At 39.5% G+C, this 21,525-nt stretch overlaps 1 pseudogene; it reads left to right on the top strand.

Moving 5' to 3' along the window:
• The window catches only part of LOC133765291 (small ribosomal subunit protein eS8-like), a 56,200-nt pseudogene extending 36,098 nt beyond the window's left edge, over positions 1-20,102 (top strand).
• Positions 20,103-21,525: the final 1,423 nt, after the last annotated feature.

The following is a 21,525-nucleotide window of genomic DNA, read 5'->3' as shown; positions in this document are numbered from 1 at the left end:
CTTTTCTTTGAACTATCTGTCTATATTATCTTGAGTCTTTTTGTGTTTCCTCATGATATTATTTAGAACCATTTTTCAGGGATTTCAGAATGTTCCTTCAAATCAGGATGCATTCTGTAGACCTATTTTTTAAGGTTTACTTATTTATTTCAAAGAATGTTGGCCGGCACCACAGCTCAATAGGCTGATTCTTCGCCTGCAGTGCCAGCACCCCGGGTTCTAGTCCCAGTCGGGGTGCCGGATTCTGTCCCGGTTGCCCCTCTTCCAGTCCAGCTCTCTGTTGCGGCCCGAAGTGCAGTGGAGGATGGCCCAAGGGCTTGGGCCCTGCACCCCATGGGAGACCAGGAGAAGCACCTGGCTCCTTGCTGGCTCCTTGCTTTGGATCAGCGCGGTGTGACGGCCACAGTGCGCCGGCCATAGCAGTCATTGGAGGGTGAACCAATGGTAAAGGAAAACCTTTCTCTCTCTCTCTCTCTCTCTCTCTCTCTCTCTCTCACTGTTCACTCTGCCTGTAAAAAAAAAAGAAAGAAAGAAACATACAAATAGAGATGAAGAGACACAGAGAGATCTTCCATCTATTATTTCACTCTTCAAATTGCCCCCAAACAGCCAAATCTGGGCTAAGCTGAAGTCAAGAATGAGGAACTCCATACAGGTCTTATACAAGGGTACCAAGGGCCCAAGTACTTGGTCTACTTTCTGTTGCCTTTCCAGACACATTAGCAGATAGTTAGATCAAAAGTGAGTCATCTGGTTCTCAAACCAGTACCCATATCAAAGGTCAGCATTGCAGGCAGCAGCCTAACCCACTGTGCCACAATGCTGACCCCTATTTGCTCTTGTGGAAATTTAATGATTGCTTGGTTTTCATGTTTTCCACATCTCTATGTTGATTTCTGCATGTATGGTGTAACACTCCTTTCTCCATTATGTAAGAAGCTTTCATTGCAAAAAAAAAGTTCTCTCAGATGAAATGTGGGCTGTCATTTGGATAATTGCTTGACTTTGATGAGTTTTTGGTGAGCACAAAAGTATAAACCCCTTAATTATTTCTTCAGCTGTAATAAGTGCAATATTGTCTAGGTGTGCTTCAGTTGTCAAGTTCACAACTCATGGAGATAATTGTATGGCTTAGAAGTGGATATAGGCTTCCAAAGATGAGTATCTTCCTGCCCCATAGAGTTGAAATCAGTTACACTGGGGTTTATGATGGCAGTACATTTCAGATGCTATGGGGGAAAAGAACAGGCTGTCCCCTTGTCCCACAGGCAAACTTGAGTGATGCTGGTAATTATGGCAACAATAATGGTTACACTAGAGCTGTGTGATGTGCATGGAAACTTCCCACATCCTGCTTTTGGGTGACGGTGATTCTGGGGCTTTTAGCATCCAGTCCCAATACTGAAGGAAGTGCAAAGGGCCTTGCCTAGGTCCCCTGGTATTAATATAGCTTATGCTGGGACTGCACTGACAGGAGTGGATCTGGGGAAGTTCATGCAGGTAGGGGCTTTCCCAGGTCCCAAAAGGCGAGTTCAGGTGACTTGGAAGAATATAGTACCAGGGCCAGTGCTGTGGCACAGCAGATTAAAACCCTGGCGTGAAGCACCAGCATCCCATATGGGTGCCAGTTCTAGTCCTGGCTCCTCCTCTTCCGATCCTGGTCTCTGCAATGTCCTGGGATAGCATTAGTAGATGGCCCAAGTCCTTGGGCCCCTGCATCCGCATGGGAAACCTGGAGGAAGCTCCTGGTTCCTGGCTGTGGATCAGCACAGCTCTGGCTGTTGCAGCCATCTGGGGAGTGAACCAGCAGATGGAAGACCTCTCTCTCTGTCTCTACCTCTCTCTGTAACTTCAGATAAATAAAATAAATCTTTTAAAAAAGAAGAAGAAGAAGAATATAGTACCAACAGAGTTGAAGTCAGGAAGGATTTCTTACCCAGTTCTCATGGGAAGAATATAGATTTTCATCTTGACTGTGCACTGAAAACTAGGGACCTTCAGCTGTGTAATAGAGATGGGACCTTCTCCAAATCTCACTGGCAAGCACAGGTGTTTCTAGGAATGATAGATCCATCTATCACAGTGTCACAGCTATAGGACTCAGTGGAAGCTTACTTAGCTCTCACATTTTATGTATAGATTATTCTTGGGATTGTGCACTAGCAGCCAGTGGTCTGGAGCAGTGGAATGTAGCCAGGGTCCATTTCGGATCCCAGGAATTAACTCAGTTAAAATAGAGCTCCAATAGTCACAGTCCCATAGCTACAGGACTCAGAGAGTCTTGCATGGTGATTGTAGGTTATACTGAGAATTGTGTGCTAGCAAATGTAAGCCTGGAAGAGAGGAATGCAGATAACACTTCCATTTCCCAAACCTTAAGCATGAGCTCAGGTGTTCCTGGGACTCATAGAACATACAGTCAGAGTCCCAGAGTTACAGGATGCAGTGGATTGCTTACACAGGTCCAACAGGGTAAAGGTACATTATGCTGGAGATTGTGGACTGTCAGCCCCCAGCCTAAAGCAGAAGGATGCAGGTAGAGCCAGAGACCCAAAGCTACAGGACACAGAAGAAGCTGACACTTTCTCATGGGGCATGCAAAGGTAATGCTGGGGCCTGTGCCCTGGACACACAGCACTGTGTACTAAGAGATGTAGAATGGAGCATCCTTAGGTCTGGTAGTTTAGATTTATGTGTTGGCTGCTGCTTGGCACTAAGCTCCAAGAATCAGAGGAACTTCCCTAGGTTGTGCAGAGTGAGATGTTCAGGGGCATGTGACTCTCAATCCTACAGGTACAGGACAAAGAGAGGTCTGCTCTATGCCCTAGAAGTGCCATGCCTCTGACTCTGGGGATGGGTTCCTGGTAGTGACAGGGCTGTTTGTTGTTCCCTAAAACACAATGGAGGTTAGCAGTGGTTATGCCTTAATGCCTTGGGTTTGGGGCTTTGAGACAGAATAGAAAAAGTGGGTTCTTTTTGTAGAGAAAGCGGTTGTTCAAACCCCAGTCAGCTTTCTAGAACTGGATGAATGGATTTAAAGCCAATGAGGACTGTGGAACTCTGTTCCAGGAAGGGCTGTCTGACTCCGACGGTGGAGCTTTCCACTGACCCAACAAGGAGAGCCAGGGAAGGAGCGATATTGTGCTTTGTTCTTCTCTCTAGGTCAATTTCTGGACTACTGTGCTGATTCGAGTTCCCTCAGTCAATCTCTGGAAACGGGGTCCTTGCTTTTTTACTCTGGTTCTTCTCTGTGGCAGAGGTGAGTATAGGGACTGTCTAGTCAGCCATCTTGCATCCTCAAAAACAATTCTTATATAACTTTAAGACATTTTATTTAGGTAAAGGATAGCACATATCTTTTTAAAACTTGCTTAAAAAGAAATGTTAAGCTAAGGATTTTAGTTATTTTCAATCGAGATATTCATTCAGAAAATATTTTTTAAACATCAAATTTCATAGATGCCATATCAATTTTCTTCTTTTATTAAAAATTGTTTATTGATTCATTTATACTTATTTAAAAGGGAGAGAGAGAGAGATAAAGAAATAGATAGATAGAGACCTCCCGCCTACTAAATCACTCCCCTAATTCCCACAACAGTTAGGACTGGGCCAGACTGAAGCCAGCAGATGGGAGCCCCATTTGAGTATCCCATGCAATTACTTGAGTCACTATCTGCAGTCTCCAAGATGCATTAGCAGGAAGCTGGATCAGGCGTGGAGGTTGAGCTCCATCTCAGGCACTCAGCTACAGAATTCTAGCCTTCTAAATGATGACAACGCACTGAATTACAGGGGCTTCCCTAATTTTACAATCTTCTAAGGCATGAGTAACTGTGTTTTCACGCAGCATATAAGATTATAATCTGCAAAACTGAGACTTCAAACTTCTGAGTATACCTATCCATGAATCATGAGAAATACATATTATCTCCTGCCTAAATATGTCACTGCATTCTTCAGATATGTTCTGAATAGGATAGAACAGTTTCTGAAACTTCCATTTTTTAAATGTTAAAGAGATTATGGAGTATGTCTGGAACAAGTTACTCATGGCCGCGAGAAGTATTTATTTTCCAAATTCAAATTTTTCCTCTTAGGATCATATGATCCTCCCCTTGTCAATGTTTCAAAAATTAGAAACATAGGATGTCTTTCCATAAGGCTTTTATTGTGGACTTAATTGTGTCCTCCAAAAATTCATGGGTTGAACTCAAACATAGTAGGATTACATTTGGATACAGTATCTCTTTTTTTTTTTTTTTGACAGGAAGAGTTATAAACATTGAGAAAGAGAGAGACAGAGAGAAAGGTCTTCCTTCTGTTGGTTCACCCCCCCCCCCCAAATGACCACCAAGGTCGTCACTGCGCCAATCCGAAGCCAGGAGCCAGGTGCCTCCTCCGGGTCTCCCATGTGGGTGCAGGGGCCCAAGCACCTGGGTCATCCTCCACTGTCTTCCCAGACCACAACATAGAGCTGGACTGGAAGAGGAGCAACCAGGACTGGAACCCGGTGCCCATATGGGATGACAGTGCCACGGGCAGAGGATTAACTAAGTGAGCCACGGCACTGGCCCCCCTAGATACAGTATCTTTAAGGAAGTAGCAAGGGCTAAATGGGCTCATAAGAATGGGGCCTAATTCAATAGGACCAATGTCCTTATACATTTTCTGATATACACAAAAAAGCTTGTGAGAGCATCAATGTACATGAAAACTACAGTATTTATTTCAGTATTAATTTGGAACCAGTACTCTTAAAATAGAACTTCATACACTGCAACATGATAGGCTTAACATACAGTTCAGTGATAATATTAATATCTAAACAAAATCCTGATATGTAATTTGACACATTTCTTTCTAGAAAAGATCATTGAAAGTCACCAAGAAGTCCTTCTACATGGGAGAATTTTGGAATCAAGGCCGACGTTCTATTTCATCACTATGGTTAGTCATAAAATTTTTAATATGTGCTTCTTAAATTATCTTGACTGATAAGACTAAATAATCCAACTATTTAATATGTTTAATGGATTTTAGAATAATTTCATGTTTTTCTGTCACCGAGACATTTTGTAGGCTTAGTAGCTTTTACCTATTTTATTCTTATGCTCTATGTCAATTTATTTATTTGAAAGGTAGAGCTACAGAGAGAAAGACACAGAGAGATCTTCCATCTGCTGGTTCACACTGTAAATGGCTGCAATGGCTGTTTCAGGAAGAAGTGATTAGCCTGAAAACAAACTACTGCTAACAAGGAAATACATTATCTTGAGAATTTTTCAGGTCAGACTGTTTAATATGAATCATCCTAAAATTCATGTGCATCTGCCTTAATGTTATATAATTATTAGTGTACTATTACTGTATATTGCCTTATGATGTTTTTCATGCAAAACTCCCAGGTTCAACATGATTTGCACAGAATGTTTACTGATCTGATTTCAGCTGTTTTAGTTTTCATATATATAATAATAAATGGTGACTAGTGAGGTACATGGTGCCATGTTGCAACAGTCTGCTCTCTGAAATAAAGTTTCGAAGGGCAGACTCCTGGTAGCTTACCTTATGGGGCTCTAATCCTCTGAGAGCAATGAAAGTCTCCTATTGCTAGTGATGCTGTTGTCATAGCTGTGGGTCCCACTGGGACTCTCTGGTTTACTTTTCCTCTATGATGGGAATTCCTCCTGCACAGGTAGGGAATCCAGTATGTTTTCCCATGTATTCTATTCCACCATAACCACTACCCCCCACACCACTGTTTCAGATCTCCATGTTCTAAAGTGTTCTATTTCTCCCCTGCTGGTTCCAGTGCCTCTCAGCTTGAAATGCAGCTATTTGTTTATTTTTTGGCTCTTCTTTGTGGAGGAGGAGGTAGCACTGGGCACCCCTGTTAGGTCACCTTGCCTGTCCACCTAATGAAACCTTAGATGAACTATTCCATACTACATTTATGAGTTTGTGCTATGGCTGAAGTGTCCCTGCAGGAGCATAGGACTCCCTCAAGTCCTTGATTATTGTCCCTTCCTATTACTGCCTCCCTGGATCAAAGACATATTGGATTAGCATGGAACTAGCTTAACCAACTCACAGGAGATTTAGGTTTATTTCAAAAGCAGCAATATAATTTTTTTAAAATTTGTATTTATTTGAAAGGCAGAATTACAGTGAGACAGAGGCAGAGAGGTCTTCCATCCGCTGGTTCACTCCCAGGATGACCACAGTGGCCGGAGCTTTGACAATCCAAATCCAGGAGCCAAGAGCTTCTTCTGGATCTCCCAGATGGATGCAGGGGCCCAAGGACTTGGGCCATTTTCTACTGCTTTCCCAGGCCATAGCAAATTGCTAGATTGGAAGTGGAGTGGCCAGGACTTGAACCGGCATCCATATGGGATGCCGGCATTGCAGGCAGCAGCTTTACCCACTATGCCACAATGATAGTCCTGAGCAGTATAATATTTGAGGGACAGACTTGACTTTACCCAACAGGCATACATTCTTTCATTTTAATGTATTAATCTGTGTATTTGAGAAAGAGAGAGAACTAAATGCTCACATTGGCTGCACCTTGGCGGAGGCCAAAGGCAAGACCTGGGAACTCAATTCAGGTTTCCCACATGACAGAAATCCATCATTTGAAGCATCATTGCTACTTCTCAGGGCCTGCATTGGCAGCAAGCAGGAATAAGGAGTTAGAGGTGGAACTTACCCCCAGGTACTCCAATATGGAACTCATTGTCCTAACCACTAGACTAAATAGTACTCCCAGTTATTCTTTTACATCACAGAAAAGTTCATTAGTTGAATGAATTTATTCATTGGTGTGGCTTTAATAGTTTGTTGGCAACCACTTACAAATTTATATCTTCAGTTTAAACATCTTTCTAAATTCTCATTTTGTATATCTAACTGACAGTTTGATATTTGTAATATGGCAATATACATCTCGAAATTATCTAAAAGTGCATTTTATAATCTGAAATTATAGTAAATGACTTAATTTGGATTTTACCCAAAGCACAACATGGGACAAAGATTAGAGTATTAGAATTATATCTGAGGGGCAATTGCAGAAGAAAGAGAGGGGAAGTGAGAAGATTAAGTCCCTGTAGGAGAAAAAGTCACTGTAGGAGTGTGCAATCAAAGTCAGCATTGTCAGCAATGGCTGGCTCAAATCTCTCAGGATCTCCTGAGAATCAATCTGAATGTTTTCAGAGACTTTCCATCTGGGTGACGTGATGCTGAAGCATTTGAATCCTGGTTTCTCTTTCCCATTCTTGAGGGTGTCCACAGAGATATTAATTCCTCCTTGTTTCTTCCATTTCCAAGCAAGTTAAATGGATTCCTACAGCTTCAAAGAAGACAAAAGGACAGAGGAGAGGAAAAAAAAACTTCCTTCCACCCTTACAGGTTCTTTGGCTAGGCTAATAAATTAACATAAGGCAGACGAACAAGAGAAAAATCGCATTTGATTATGCATGTAGGCATGGGAGTCCTACCAAAATATGAAAATGAAAGAAAGACCAGATGATTGAAACTTACATTACATCTGAGCTATAGGAGGGAATAGGGGATCTAAGTTTCTTGGAGGAGGGGGTGATGGAGACAAGTTGTATGAGGGTAGCGGGAGGAAATATATACTGAGTAGAAGATGCTATGCAGATAAAAAGTGTCTTGAGTATCTTTTCTGACACAGATACTTTTACTAATATAGATTTCATTTACATAAGTACAGCTTTTCAGAGCTACTTCTGAAAGTCTGAAGTACGAAAATAACAGTATGAAAATAAGCCAAAGGTATGCATATTAAGGTGGCCTACTATGACATCCTACAGTCACATGTTGGAGTGCTTTCTCCTGAGTGGCAGCAGTAGAAACAGAAAGAAACACTGTATACTATTAAAGAAGAAAGTCACTTGTATGGTACTCTGGACCTCATCTGTGGGTGAATCAGAAGTTAGTCAAGAGGCTGTGATGCATGCTACTAGAAGCATCTGCTACATGCTGTCTTCTTGTGCCCTGATACACATGTGTCCTGTGTTATTCACCAGCCATTAGGTTTTCAAGGCAGTGTGTTGGCCATAAGCACTAAAAACATATAATATCTAAAATACAAACATAAACCAAAAAGAAATCCTTCTGCATTTTTAAAGGTTTTATTTATTTGAAAGGCAGAGTTACAGAGAATGAGGAAGAGATCTTCCATTGCTGGCTCACTTCCCAAATGACCACATGAGCACGGGATGGGCCAGGCTGGAGCCAAGAGTCTGGAAATCCATCTGAGTCTCCCAAGTGGAAAGCAGGAGTACAAGTACTTGGGCTAACTTCCACTACCTTCCCAGCCACATTAGCAGGGAGCTCAGTCAGAAGTGGAACAGCCAGGCTCAAACCAGCATTCATATAGGATGCCAGCATCACAGGTGGTGGCTCAACTCAGTGCTCCACAATGTCACTCTCTGCTCCCCTCATTTTGTTTTTGATTGAAAAATCTCTCAATGATATTCTCTGGTGGGCACTGATATAAGACATAAATACCTGCCTTATTTGTACCTTTTTTCAAACATGCACCCCATGCCTATTTCTTGTGGGACTACATCTGTGGAAGCAGACCAAATAGCCAAGTGATTCAACATGGCTGTCAATTCATGTATAACATTTCCTTAGACACATCTGTTTGTGCACAAAGTGTTTGATTGTATTCATTCAAATCCCTGCCCACTGGCAGACACTTCCTTTCATTCCATGAACTGAATTGGCATCAGCAGAATTGGCAAATAACAATATCCAGTAAACCCATGTATGAACCAGATTTCAGTTTCTCCATAAGCATTTTATAGAACAATCCCTAGGAGTCCATAAGACTGAGATGGAGAAGAATTATTGGTTAAACAGAAATGCAAAATGGGGATTGGGACCATTACTCTTCCTGTAATTTACATGTGTCCTCAATATCTGCTTGGACCTAATTTCAAAAATATCTTTAAGTTATATGATGGCCTGCTGTTTCATCTACAAAATTACAATTTAACAGATTTGAGAATATCCAGTTACTGATAGGCAGTTATGTTTCATTAATCTGTCACTCAGTGGCTACTAAGAGTTGGCTTTTCAAATGGTCCAAAATTATTTCATGCAAAAGGGATGGACTTTCCTAAAATGATAGTGGTGTGGACTAGGTAGTTCTAAATACAGCTAAGATATTTACCTTTTAGCAGAATTAAAATTTTCAGTACCATTAAATCTACAGCATTCTACAGTATAAGCAGCAGACAACTTGTACCACAACCTCAATCTGACATGAACCTTCTTTTACTCTGCACACCAGTAGTAGCTTTCTTAGGTGTATTGTTTTATAGAAAGCTTTTATTTAATAAATATAAATTTCATAAGTACAACTTTTGGATTATAGCAATTCTTCCCCCCCACACCCGCCTTCCCACCCCCAAACTATCCCATCTCCTACTCCCTCTCTCATCCCATTCTTCATAAGATTCATTTTTTTATTATCATTATACACAGAAGATAACTCTATACTAAGATTTTAACAGTTTACACCCACACAGACACACAAAGTATAAAGTACTGTTTGAAGACTAGTTTTACTGTTACTTCTCATAGTACAGCACCTTAAGGACAGAGGTCCTACATGCAGAGCAAGTGCACAGTGACTCCCGTTGTTGATTTAACAATTGACACTCTTATTTATGATGTCAATGATTACCCGAGGCTCTTGTCATGAGCTGCCAAGGCTATGGAAGCCTCTTGAGTCCACAAACTCCGACATTATTTAGACAAGGCCATAATCAAAGTGAAAGTTCTCTTCTCCCTTCAATGAAAAAAGGAATATTCTCAAATGTACATACACTTCTATAATAGCTAAGAGGTACACCAAATATTTGTCTTATTTTTCATAGTGGGAAATATGAGCTACAACAATTGATCTCTCATTTAAAAAGGAAGTTTTGACATGTTCCAAACCATCAGATGCCTAAAACATCATTGACCTGGAAGACTAATGAATCTTTATAGAGCTTATCCTTCCTCTCTGAAATACATGTAGTACTAGGGGATCTAGACTACTTGCTACTTTCTGCTCACTCAGTCTAATTAGCATGATGTCATTAACATATGAAAACAGTGTGAAGATCTGTGGACTATCAAAGCAAACAAGATTCTTGCTAAATATATGATGACAAATAATAATAGAGTCAACAGTCCTTTGACAAGAGGGTGAATATATACTCTTCTCCTTTCTATATAAAAGCAATATTATTTCAACATTCCAAAAAATGGAAAACTATAAATTCACCAGTTTAATAAACACATATCAATTGACAGAAGATGGGTTGATGTGGGTTGAATTGTGAACCCTAGGAAAAAATGTTGAGATCCTACTGCTAGTACTTCTAAATTCTATCTTCTTTGAGTATAGTGTCTTTGCAGATGCAACCAAGTTAAGATGAAGTCATTAGAATGCACTCTAATCCAATATTACTCAGGCACACAGAGGGAAAATGCCATGTGATCATAGAGAAAGGTATAGGAAAGAAACAGCTATACTTCAAGGAACTCCAAGAATTGATGGCTACCACCAGAAGCTAGGAAGAAGGAAGCAAGGATTCTACCCAGCGTCACAAAGGGATTATGGACCTGCAAACCTTTTGTTTTGGATTTCTAAATTCCAAAACTGAAAAACCAAATTATGTTGTTTTAAATCATCATTGTGGCACTTTGTTATAACAGCCCTAGCAAAATCATATACCAAGTCAAGCAGCCATTGAGGTTTGGACTACTATAGTTTAAGATTACAGTAGGTCGTTGTTATTCAATTGTATCTGTCTCATTTTTGTATGGGCCATATTTACAAATTAAATGAGGTTATTATGGGGTTTAAAACCCAAGACTCTGATGATGGCACTAGTATCTACAATTTATTGCAAGATATGATTTTGCACCAGTACCATGCTGTTTTGATAACAACTGCACTGTAGTATATCCGGAAAACTGGTATTGTGATACCTCCGGCTTTGTTTTTGTTGTACAAGATTGCTTTAGCTATTCGAGGTCTCCTGTGTCTCCACATGAATTTCAGCATCATTTTTTCCAGATCTGAGAAGAATGTCTTTGGTATTTTGATTGGTATCGCATTGAATCTATAAATTGCTTTTGGGAGAATGGACATTTTGATGATATTGATTCTTCCAATCCATGAGCATGGAAGCTTTCTCCATTTTTTGGTATCCTCTTCTATTTCTTTCTTTAAGGTTTTGTAATTCTCATTGTAGAGATCTTTAATGTCCTTGGTTAAGTTTATTCCAAGGTATTTGATGGTTGTTATAGCTATTGTGAATGGGATTGATCTTCCTCAGCCATGGCATTGCCTGTGTATACAAAGGCTGTTGATTTTTGTGCATTGATTTCATATCCTGCTACTTTACCAAACTCTTCTATGAGTTACAATAGTCTTTTAGTCTTTTAGTAGAGTTCTTTGGATCCCCTAAAGAAAGAATCATATCATCTGCAAAGAGGGATAGTTTGAGTACTTCCTTCCCAATTTGTATCCCTTTAATTTCTTTTTCTTGCTTGATGGCTCTGGCTAAAACTCCCAGAATTATATTGAATAGCAGTGGTGAGAGTGGGCATCCCTGTCTGGTACCAGATCTCAGTGGAAATGCTTCCAACATTTCCCCATTCAATAGGATGCTGGCTGTGGTTTTTTCATAAATTGCTTTGATTGTATTGAGGAATGTTCCTTCCATACGCATTTTGCTTAGAGTTTTAATCATGAAAGGGTGTTGTATTTTATCAAATGCTTTCTCTGTGTCTATTGAGATAATCATATGGTTTTTCTTCTGCAATCTGTTAATGTGGTGTGTCACATTGATTATTTTGCGAACATTGAACCATCCCTGCATACCAGGGATAAATCCCACTTGGTCTGGGTAGATGATCTTTCTGATGTGTTGTTGCATTCTATTGGCTAGAATTTTATTGAGGATTTTTGCATCTATGTTCATCAAGGATATTGGTCTGTAATTCTCTTTCAATGCTGCATCTTTTTCCAGCTTAGGAATTAAGGTGATGCTGGCTTCATAAAAAGACTTTGGGAGGTTCCCTCTTTTTCAATTGTTCTGAATAGTTTGAGAAGCATTGGAGTTAGTTCTTTAAATGTCTGGTAGAATTCAGCAATGAATCCATCTGGTCCTGGGCTTTTCTTTGTTGGGAGGGCCTTTATTACTGTTTCAATTTCTATCTCTGTTATGGGTCTGTTTAGGTTTTCTATGTCTTCCTGGTTCAATTTAGGTAGGTTGTATGTGTCCAGGAAGCTATCATTTCTGATAGATTTCCCTGTTTGCTGGCATACAAGTCCTTGTAGTAATTTCTGATGATTCTTTTTTATTTCTGTAGTGTCTGTTGTTATGTTTCCTTTTTCATCTCTGATTTTATTTATTTGGGTCTTTTCTCTTCTTTTTTTTAGTTAGTTGGGCCAATGGGGTGTCGATTTTGTTTATTTTTTCAAAAAACCAGCTCCTCGTTTGGCTGATTTTTTGTAATGTTTTTTTGGATCCAATCCTGTTGATTTCTTCTGTGATTTTAATTATTTCTCTTCTCCTACTAGATTTGATTCTGGTTTGTTGCAGATTTTCTAGATCCTTGAGATGCACTGATAGCTCATTTATTTGGTGCCTTTCCAATTTCTTGATGTAGGCACCTATTGATATAAACTTTCCTCTTAACACTACTTTTGCTGTACCTCATAAGTTATGATATGTTGTGCTGTTATCCTCATTTACTTCCAGAAAATTTTTGATTTCTCTTTTGATTTCTTCTATGACCCATTGTTCATTCAGGAGCATGTTGTTCAGTCTCCATGTGTTTGCATATGCTCTAGGGATTCCTGAGTTGCTAATTTCCAACTTCATTCCTTTGTGGTCTGAGAAGCTGCATGGTATGATTCTAATTCTTTTGAATTTGCTGAGACTTGCTTTATGGCCTAGCATGTGGTCAATCCTAGAGAAGGTTCCATGTGCTGCTGAGAAGAATGTAAAGTCCTTAGATGTAGGATGAAATGTTCTGTAGATATCTGTTAGATCCATTTGGGCTATAGTGTCATTTAAATCTACTGTCTCCTTGTTGATCTTCTGTCCTGTTGATCTGTCTATCTCTGAGAGTGGAGTATTGAAGTCCCCCAGTATTATTGTATTGGGGTCTAAGTCTCCCTTTAAGTCCTTTGACAAATTTTTTAAATAAACCGGTGCCCTGTAATTAGGTGCATATACATTGATAATCGTTATATCTTCCTGTTGAATCATTGTATAGTGCCCCTCTTTGTCTCTTGAACAGTTTTTGTGTTAAAGTTTATGTTGTCCAATATTAAGATGGCTATGCCCGCTCTTTTTCATTTCTGTTGGCATGGTATATATTTTTCCAGCCTTTCACTTTCAGTCTATATGCATCTTGGTTGGAAAGATGTGTTTCTTGTAAGCAGCAAATAGATGGGTTTTGTTCCTTAACCCAATCAGCCAATCTGTGTCTTTTAACTGGAGAGCTCAGGCCGTTAACGTTCAAAGTGACTATTGATAAGGAGTAACTTTGCCCTGCCATTTGCCAAAGATATTTTCTAATATATGCTTTGAACTTCCTGTGATCTTTTACTGTGAGGTTTTCTTCCTTTGCCTTCTTTCATATTGATGACCGTGTTTCTGTGTGTAACACATCTTTAAGCATCTTTTGCAGGGCTGGATGGGTGGTGACAAATTCTTTCAATTTCTGTTTGCTATGAAAGGTCTTTATTTCACCTTCATTCACAAATGAGAGCTTTGCAGGATATAATATTCTGGGCTGGCATTTTTTCTCTCTTAGTACTTGGGCTATGTCTCGCCATTCTCTTCTAGCTCGCAGAGTTTCTGAAGAGAAGTGTGCCATGAGTCTAATTGGAGATCCTCTCAGAGTAATCTGACGTTTCTCTCTTGCACATTTTAGAATCTTTTTTTATGTTGCACTATGGTGAGTTTGATTACAACGTGTCATGGTGAGGATCTCTTTTGGTCATGTTTACTAGGGGTTCTATGAGCTTCCTGTACTAGGATGTCTCTGTCCTTCTCTGGACCCGGGAAGTTCTCTGCAAGTATCTCACTAAAAAGGCCTTCTAATCCTTTTTCTCTCTCCATGCCTTCAGGAACTCCTAGAACCTGAATGTTGGTTTTTTTTAATAGTATCCTGTAGATTCCCAACAATATTTTTTAGATTTCTAATTTCCTCTTCTTTTCTTTGGTTTGACTGTATACTTTCCTGTGCTCTGTCTTCTAAGCCTGATATTCTCTCTTCTGTTTCACTGACTGTTTTTAAGGCTCTCTAATGTGTTTGTCATTCGATCTATTGAGTTCTTCATTTGATTCCTCCTTAAGATTTCATTATCTAAAGGAGATTTTCTATCCTGTCCAGTAAGGAATTCCATAGCTCAAGCATTTGTTTTTGAAAATTTCTAATTGTTCTTATCATAAATTTTTTGAAAACCGTATCTTGCATTTCTTCCATCTTATCATCTTCATAATCTTGGCTGGGGCTGTCTTGTTCATTTTGGGGTGTCATAATGTCTCCCTTGTTCTTGTTTCCTTGGTTTCTGCGTTTGTGGCTTGGCATAGCGGAGATATTCTTTGGATTCTTCTTCCCTCACTGTGGTGTTTTTTCTTGTTATACTGTGACTGTATTAAGTGGACTGTCTGCTTTTGATGGAGCCTTAGAGACTTGAGATGTGTGTGGCCTGAGAGCTCTGTTTGGTTCCTTGGGGTTAAGGGTGTGCCAAAGGTGACACTCCCAGGTTAGTTGTGGTAAATCTCCTTCCTTTCTTTCTTTCTCGTTCTCTCTCTCTCTCTCTCTCTCTCTCTCTCTCTCTCTCTCTCTCTTTCTTTTCATTCAAAAGGGAAGCAATTCCACACAGCTGAATAGAATTGGAGGTGGTTAGCAGGTGAATGATATACCCACAGGAGCCAGAGATCGGAAGCTCTTTCCCAAGGACCACACAGGGAATCTGTGCTGCCCTCTGTGTGGGCTCAAATTCTCCTGCAGCCTCCCACTGGGTTGCCAAGGTTACCAAATTGTAGCATCTCTGGAGAGTACTCACGTGAATTCCATGAGTTCTCTCCCCCACTGTCTCTTTTTTTCACAGTCTCATTTCATTAGCACCACACATTCACTAGGTCCTAGTCTCCTGTTATTTCACACACACCCCAGAGTCAGGTTTTTCTGCTTTGTTGAGGGCGGGTGCTGACCTGAGGTTGCCCCACTTATCACGTATGTCCAAAATGATGCCTGCTCTTTGTCTTGCTTGCCTTTGAGAAGTGAGCAGAGAGAGAAACTCATGTTGGTAATGGTCACTTTTGTTTTTTTTCCTCTCTCTCTGGTTAGCCTGGTGAACTTTTACCCCACGGGGTTTCAAGCCTCGTTCCCTCTCGTCTCCTCTTTCCACTTGCCCACCGGTATCAATAGCCTGCCCGGGCTATTGAGGTTCAGCTCACCTGCATTCCAGCGCTGGTGTGTTGATTCTGCCGCTGGTGTCCCAAACCGTAGGCTCCCATGCTCTCCATGCAGGTCCACCGTGAATCACCAGTTCTGGAAGAGTTTCCTCTGCTGTTTCTTCCCCTACTCTTCATAAAGAAATTATGGGACATGTACTCTATAGAATACTATACAGCAGTCAAAAACACTGAAATCCGGTCATTTGCAACAAGATGGAGGAATCTGGAAAACATTATGCTGAGTGAATTAAGCCAGTCCCAAAGGGAGAAATATCATATGTTCTCCCTGATTGGCGACAACTAACTGAGCACCAAAGGGGAAACCTGTTGAAGTGAAATGGACACTATGAGAAACAAGGATTTGATCAGCTCTTGTCCTGACTGTTGATGTACAATGTAATACTTTAGCCATTTTAGTATTTTTTTTGTTCTAGTACTATTGGTTGAACTTTGTAATTAACACACAATTATTCCTAGGTGTTTAAATTTTAACTGAAAAGTGATCCCTGTTAAATATAAGAGTGGGAATCAGGAAGGAGGAGATATACAATTTGGGACATGCTCAATCGGACGTGCCCAATTGGTGGAGTTAGAAATGTGCCAGGGGATTCCAATACAATCCCATCAAGGTGGCATGTACCAATGCCATCTCACTAGTCCAAGTGATCAATTTCAGTTCACAATTGATCACACTGATAGGTCTAAGAGTCAAAGGGATCACACAAACAAGACTAGTGTCTGCGAATACTAACTGGTAGAATCAAAAAGGGAGGGAACGATCCATCATGGGAAGCAGGACACACAGCAGACTCATAGAATGGCAGATGTCCTAAATAGCAAGCACTCTGGCCTCAGAAATCAGCCCTTAAGGCATTCGGATCTGGCTGAAAAGCCCATGAGAGCATTTTAGGCATTGGAAGCCAAGACACTCTGGCAAAAAAAAAAAAATAAGACCTAAATGAAAGCTCTCTGTGAGTGAGATCCCAGTGGAAAGAACGGGGCCATCAAAGAAGGAGGTAACTTTCTCTGAAGGGAGGAGAGAACTTCCACTTTGACTATGATCCTGTCAGAATAAGATCGAAGTCAGTGAACTCAAAAGGCTTCCATAGCCCTGACAACTCATGATTAGAGCCTAGGGAGATTACTGACGCCATGAACAGGAGTGTCAGATTGTTAAGTGAACAACAGGAGTCCCTGTGTACTTACTTCTCATGTGGGATCTGTCCTTAATGTGTTGTCCAATGTGAAGTAATGCTATAACTAGTACTGAAACAGTATTTTACACTTTGTGTTTCTGTGTGGGTGCAAACTGATGAAATCTTTACTTAATATATACTAAATCGATCTTCTGTATATAAAGATAATTGAAAATGAATCTTCATGCAAATGGAATGGGAGAGGAAACTGGAGATGAGAGGGGTGCGAGTGGGAGGGAAATTATGGGGGGGGGGTCATTGTAATCCATAAACTGTACTGTACTTTGAAATTTATATATACTAAATAAAAATATATAAATTCCCACAGAAAAAGAAAATTAAACATATAATTATTCAAATAGTACTTTAACAACATAGTTATAATGTAATAAATATTACCCAACGGAAAAAAAAAGACATGATTTTGCTACTGATACCAGTTTGTAGAGACTGGGGGATGTGAGCAGTTTAATAGTTTTCACTTGGTCCTTCCCACCATAACAGTTCCTGCCCCAAAATATATATATATATATATATATATATATATATATATATATATATGTTTGTGTGTGTGTGTATATATGTGTGTGTATATATATATATATATGTACATCACTACAATTACATATTCAGTCATTAAGTACACACAAGATTCATTTGTACATAACTCAGATCCACTCTGTGGTATATTTGGATCATTTATCACCTTGTTCCAATATAGCACTTATGCTTCAGGGCATTTTGAGTCCACAGTATCAATGTTAGAACATATCCAGCATCCAACTACTATTGAAGAGACCAGAATGTTTCTCTTCCCATGATGTTATTCTAGTAAGTGTCTACAGGTATTTGAAGAAACATCTTTTTTTTTTCATTTATTAAACTTTTATTTAATGAATATAAATTTCCAAAGTACAGCTTATGGGTTACAATGGCTTCCCCCCTCCCATAACTTCCCTCCCACCCGCAACCCTCCCCTTTCCTGCTCCCTCTCCTCTTCCAATCACATCAAGATTCATTTTCAATTCTCTTTATATACAGAAGATCAGTTTAGTATATATTAGGTAAAGATTTCAACAGTTTGCCCCATATAGCAACACAAAGTGAAAAAAAATACTGTTGGAGTACTAGTTATAGCATTAAATAAGAGTGTACAGCACATTAAAGACAGAGATCCTACATAATATTTTTTAAAAAATTAATTTTCTATGCCATTTCCAATTTAACACCAGGTTTTTTTTTCATTTTCAATTATCTTTATATACAGAAGATCGATTTAGTATATATTAAGTAAAGATTTCATCAGTTTATACCCACACAGAAACACAAAGTGTAAAATACTGTTTCAGTACTAGTTATAGCATCACTGCACATTAGACAACACATTAAGGACAGATCCCACATTTGATGTAAGTACACATTGACTCCTGTTGCTGACTTAACAATTTGACATTCTTGTTTATGGTGTCAGTAATCTCCCTAGGCTCTAGTCATGAGTTGCCAAGGCTATGGAAGCCTTTAGAGTTCGCTGACTTTGATCTTATTCCGATAGGGTCATAGTCAAAGTGGAAGTTCTCTCCTCCCTTCAGAGAAAGGTACCTCCTTCTTTGATGGCCCCGTTCTTTCCACTGGGATCTCACTTGCAGAGATCTTTTATTTAGGTCTTCTTCTTTTTTTTTTTTTTCTTTTCCATGGTATCTTGGCTTTCCATGCCTACAATATTCTCATGGGCTCTTCAGCCAGATCCGAATGCCTTAAGGGCTGATTTCTGAGGCCAGAGTGTTGTTTAGGACATCTGCCATTCTATGAGTCTGCTGTGTATCCCGCCTCCCATGTTGGATTGTTCTCTCCCTTTTTGATTCTATCAGTTAGTATTAGCAGACACTTGTCTTGTTTGTATAATCCCTTTGACTCTTAGACCTATGAGAGCCATCAATTAAGAAACCTCTGTTGTATCTACTCTTGGGTTCAGGCCCGTTTTTGCAAGAAGACTTGGTCTTTTATTTATTAAGGTACTGGATCTGAGAAATGGCTTGGAGCTGGAAATAGTTTGAAGAATTTTAATTGGGGTAGATGCTGGTTTATTTTCTAATTATATAAGCCAGTGCTTTTCATTTTTTCAGTGATTTTTTTTAAGGAAAACATTGTATTAGCTATCTTCATAAATTCCTGCTGGTCCAAGAACATGAATTGCCACTCTGGTAATTAGGTCTAGCAATTGTCTACTGAGCTACACTTAATGCTTAAGTACCCAGTTACCCTCTGTGCTATCCAGTATTTTATATTGCTCTTTGACATGGGATCATATATTTAACTTTATAGAAGAAAAATTGAGATTTCTGAGCTTTTCTGAGATGCTGTACACAATGGTTAGTGCATTGCATTGCCTTAATATAAATAATGTACCCTGGATCTTTCATGCAATAGTTTCTTTGCTTGTATGCAACAAATCCATTCTGGCATTCTGCCATAACCCCTGTTCTAGTAGACTCATTTTTTTTCAGTCTTATGTCTTATTCTATAGCACTCTGCTAAAAGATTTCCAATATTTCTACTTCATCTCTTTTAGACCTTGAAAGAACAGTAGAATATATACAAAGATTAATGGCATTTTACTTTCTCATAATAGCATTTTCATTATTGAATGGGTACCCTAAGACATATCTTATTTTTTTAGTTTCACCATAAAATGTAGATAAATATTGCACCTACCATAATCATTTGTTGACATCAAGAACATTGAAAGCATTTAGAATAATACTCTATTTCCAGCCAGCGCTGCCAAGCAATTGGTATCTCTCAGGCACAAGCTCTGCAAGATGCAGGACTGGAGGCAGAAGAAAACCCTATCATAATAAGCTGAAGTAAGAGCTGGGCTGCCTGGTTGCCTATGCTAAGATCAGCCCTGACGTATACATCCAGTGCAGTTGTTGGAGGCAACAAGAAGTACCGTGCCTGGATGCTGAACATGAGGACCCTCTCCTGGGGCTGAGTGTTTTACTCACAAAACAAGGCTCATTGATGTTGTCTACAGTGCCTCCAATAACGAGCTGATCCACACCAAGAGCTTGGTGAGGAACTACAGCGTTTCTATAGACAACATATGGTACCAATAGTGGTATGAGTCCCACTGAGCAAAAACTGATCAAGGAAAGTTCAGAAGAAATATGATGAACGGAAAAAAGATGCCAATGTTAGCAGTCTTCTGGAGAAGCAGTCCCAACAGGGCAAGTTCATTGCAAGCATTGCATCAAGACCTGGCCAGAGTGGCCAAGCAGATGGCTATGTACTCGAGGGAAAGGAACTGGAGTTCCATTTGAGGAAAATCAAGACCCGGAAAGGCAAATACGTCTTCCATCATGTAGTAAAGGTGTTTATGTACTAAAAAAATAAAGAATAATACTCATATTTAGAATATAACACATATAAATATGTTATGTTATTAATATTCTTAACAATCATATCTTTTTTAACTTTTATTTAATAAATATAAATTTCCAAAGTACAGCTTATGGATTACAATGGCTTTTTCCCCCTATAACTTCCCTTCCACCCATAACCCTCCCATCTCCCGCTCCCTCTCCCATTCCATTCTTCATCAAGATTTATTTTCAATTATCTTTATATACAGAAGATCAATTTAGTATATATCAAGTCAAGATTTCAACAGTTTGCATCCACACAGAAACACAAAGTACAAGGTACTATTTGAGTACTAGTTATACCATTAATTCACATTGTACAACACATTAAGGGCAGAGATCCTACATGAGGAGTAAGTACACAGTGACTCCTGTGTTGACTTAATCTTGTTTATGATGTCAGTAATCACCCAAGGCTCTAGTCATGAGTTGCCAAGGCTATGGAAGCCTTTTGAGTTCTCTGACTCTGATCTTTTTCAGACAGGGTCATAGTCAAAGTGGAAGTTCTCTCCTCCCTTCAGAGAAAGGTTCTTCCTTCTTTGATGGCCCTGTTCTTTCTACTGGGATCTCACTTGCAGAGATCTTTTATTTAGGTCTTTTTTTTTTTTTTGCCAGAGTGTTTTGGCTTTCCAAGCCTAAAATACTCTCATGGACTTTTCAGCCAGATCCAAATGCCTTAAGAGCTGATTCTGAGGCCAGAGTGCTATTTAGGACATCTGCCATTCTATGAGTCTGCTGTGTATCCTGCTTCCCATGTTGGATCGTTCTCTCTCTTTTTCATTCTGTCAGTTAGTATTTGCAGACACTAGTCTTGTTTATATGATCCCTTTGACTCTTAGACCTATCAGTGTGATCAATTGTGAACTGAAATTGATCACTTGGACTAGTGAGATGGCATTGGTACATGCCACCTTGATGGGATTGAATTGGAATCCCCTGGCAGGTTTCTAACTACAGCATTTGGAACAAGTCAGAACAATCATATCATTTTATGAACTGTTTATTATATATCATGTGCATATTTAAATCCCAAAGTCTTATTTTAATGATACTAAGAAGATGGAAACTTCATCTAACTGCTATGTGTGAAAGTAAGTGATTGGATTGGAAGAGTGTGCTGGGGACTTGTGATTGAATCACTGTGGCTTTATAAAGAGAGAATATGTGGACGAGTATGTTCCCTGTCTCTCAACTTCTTGGCTCACTACATAACCCTTCCTCTGTATATGTTTCACCATCCACTATCTTCAGCAGATGACAGGCCAAAGAGGAAAGATGTTCTTGGACTGTGAATCTTCAAAACCATGAGCCAAAATAAATCATCTTCTTTTATTATTGGCTTCTCTTGGGAATTTGATACAGTAGTGAAAAAGCTGAACAATACAG

The sequence above is a fragment of the Lepus europaeus genome, chromosome 8 (assembly GCF_033115175.1).
Source record: "Lepus europaeus isolate LE1 chromosome 8, mLepTim1.pri, whole genome shotgun sequence".
Classification (NCBI taxonomy): domain Eukaryota; kingdom Metazoa; phylum Chordata; class Mammalia; order Lagomorpha; family Leporidae; genus Lepus; species Lepus europaeus.
The sequence above is the reverse complement of the archived record's forward strand: the minus strand, read 5'-3'. Positions and strand labels throughout refer to the sequence as shown.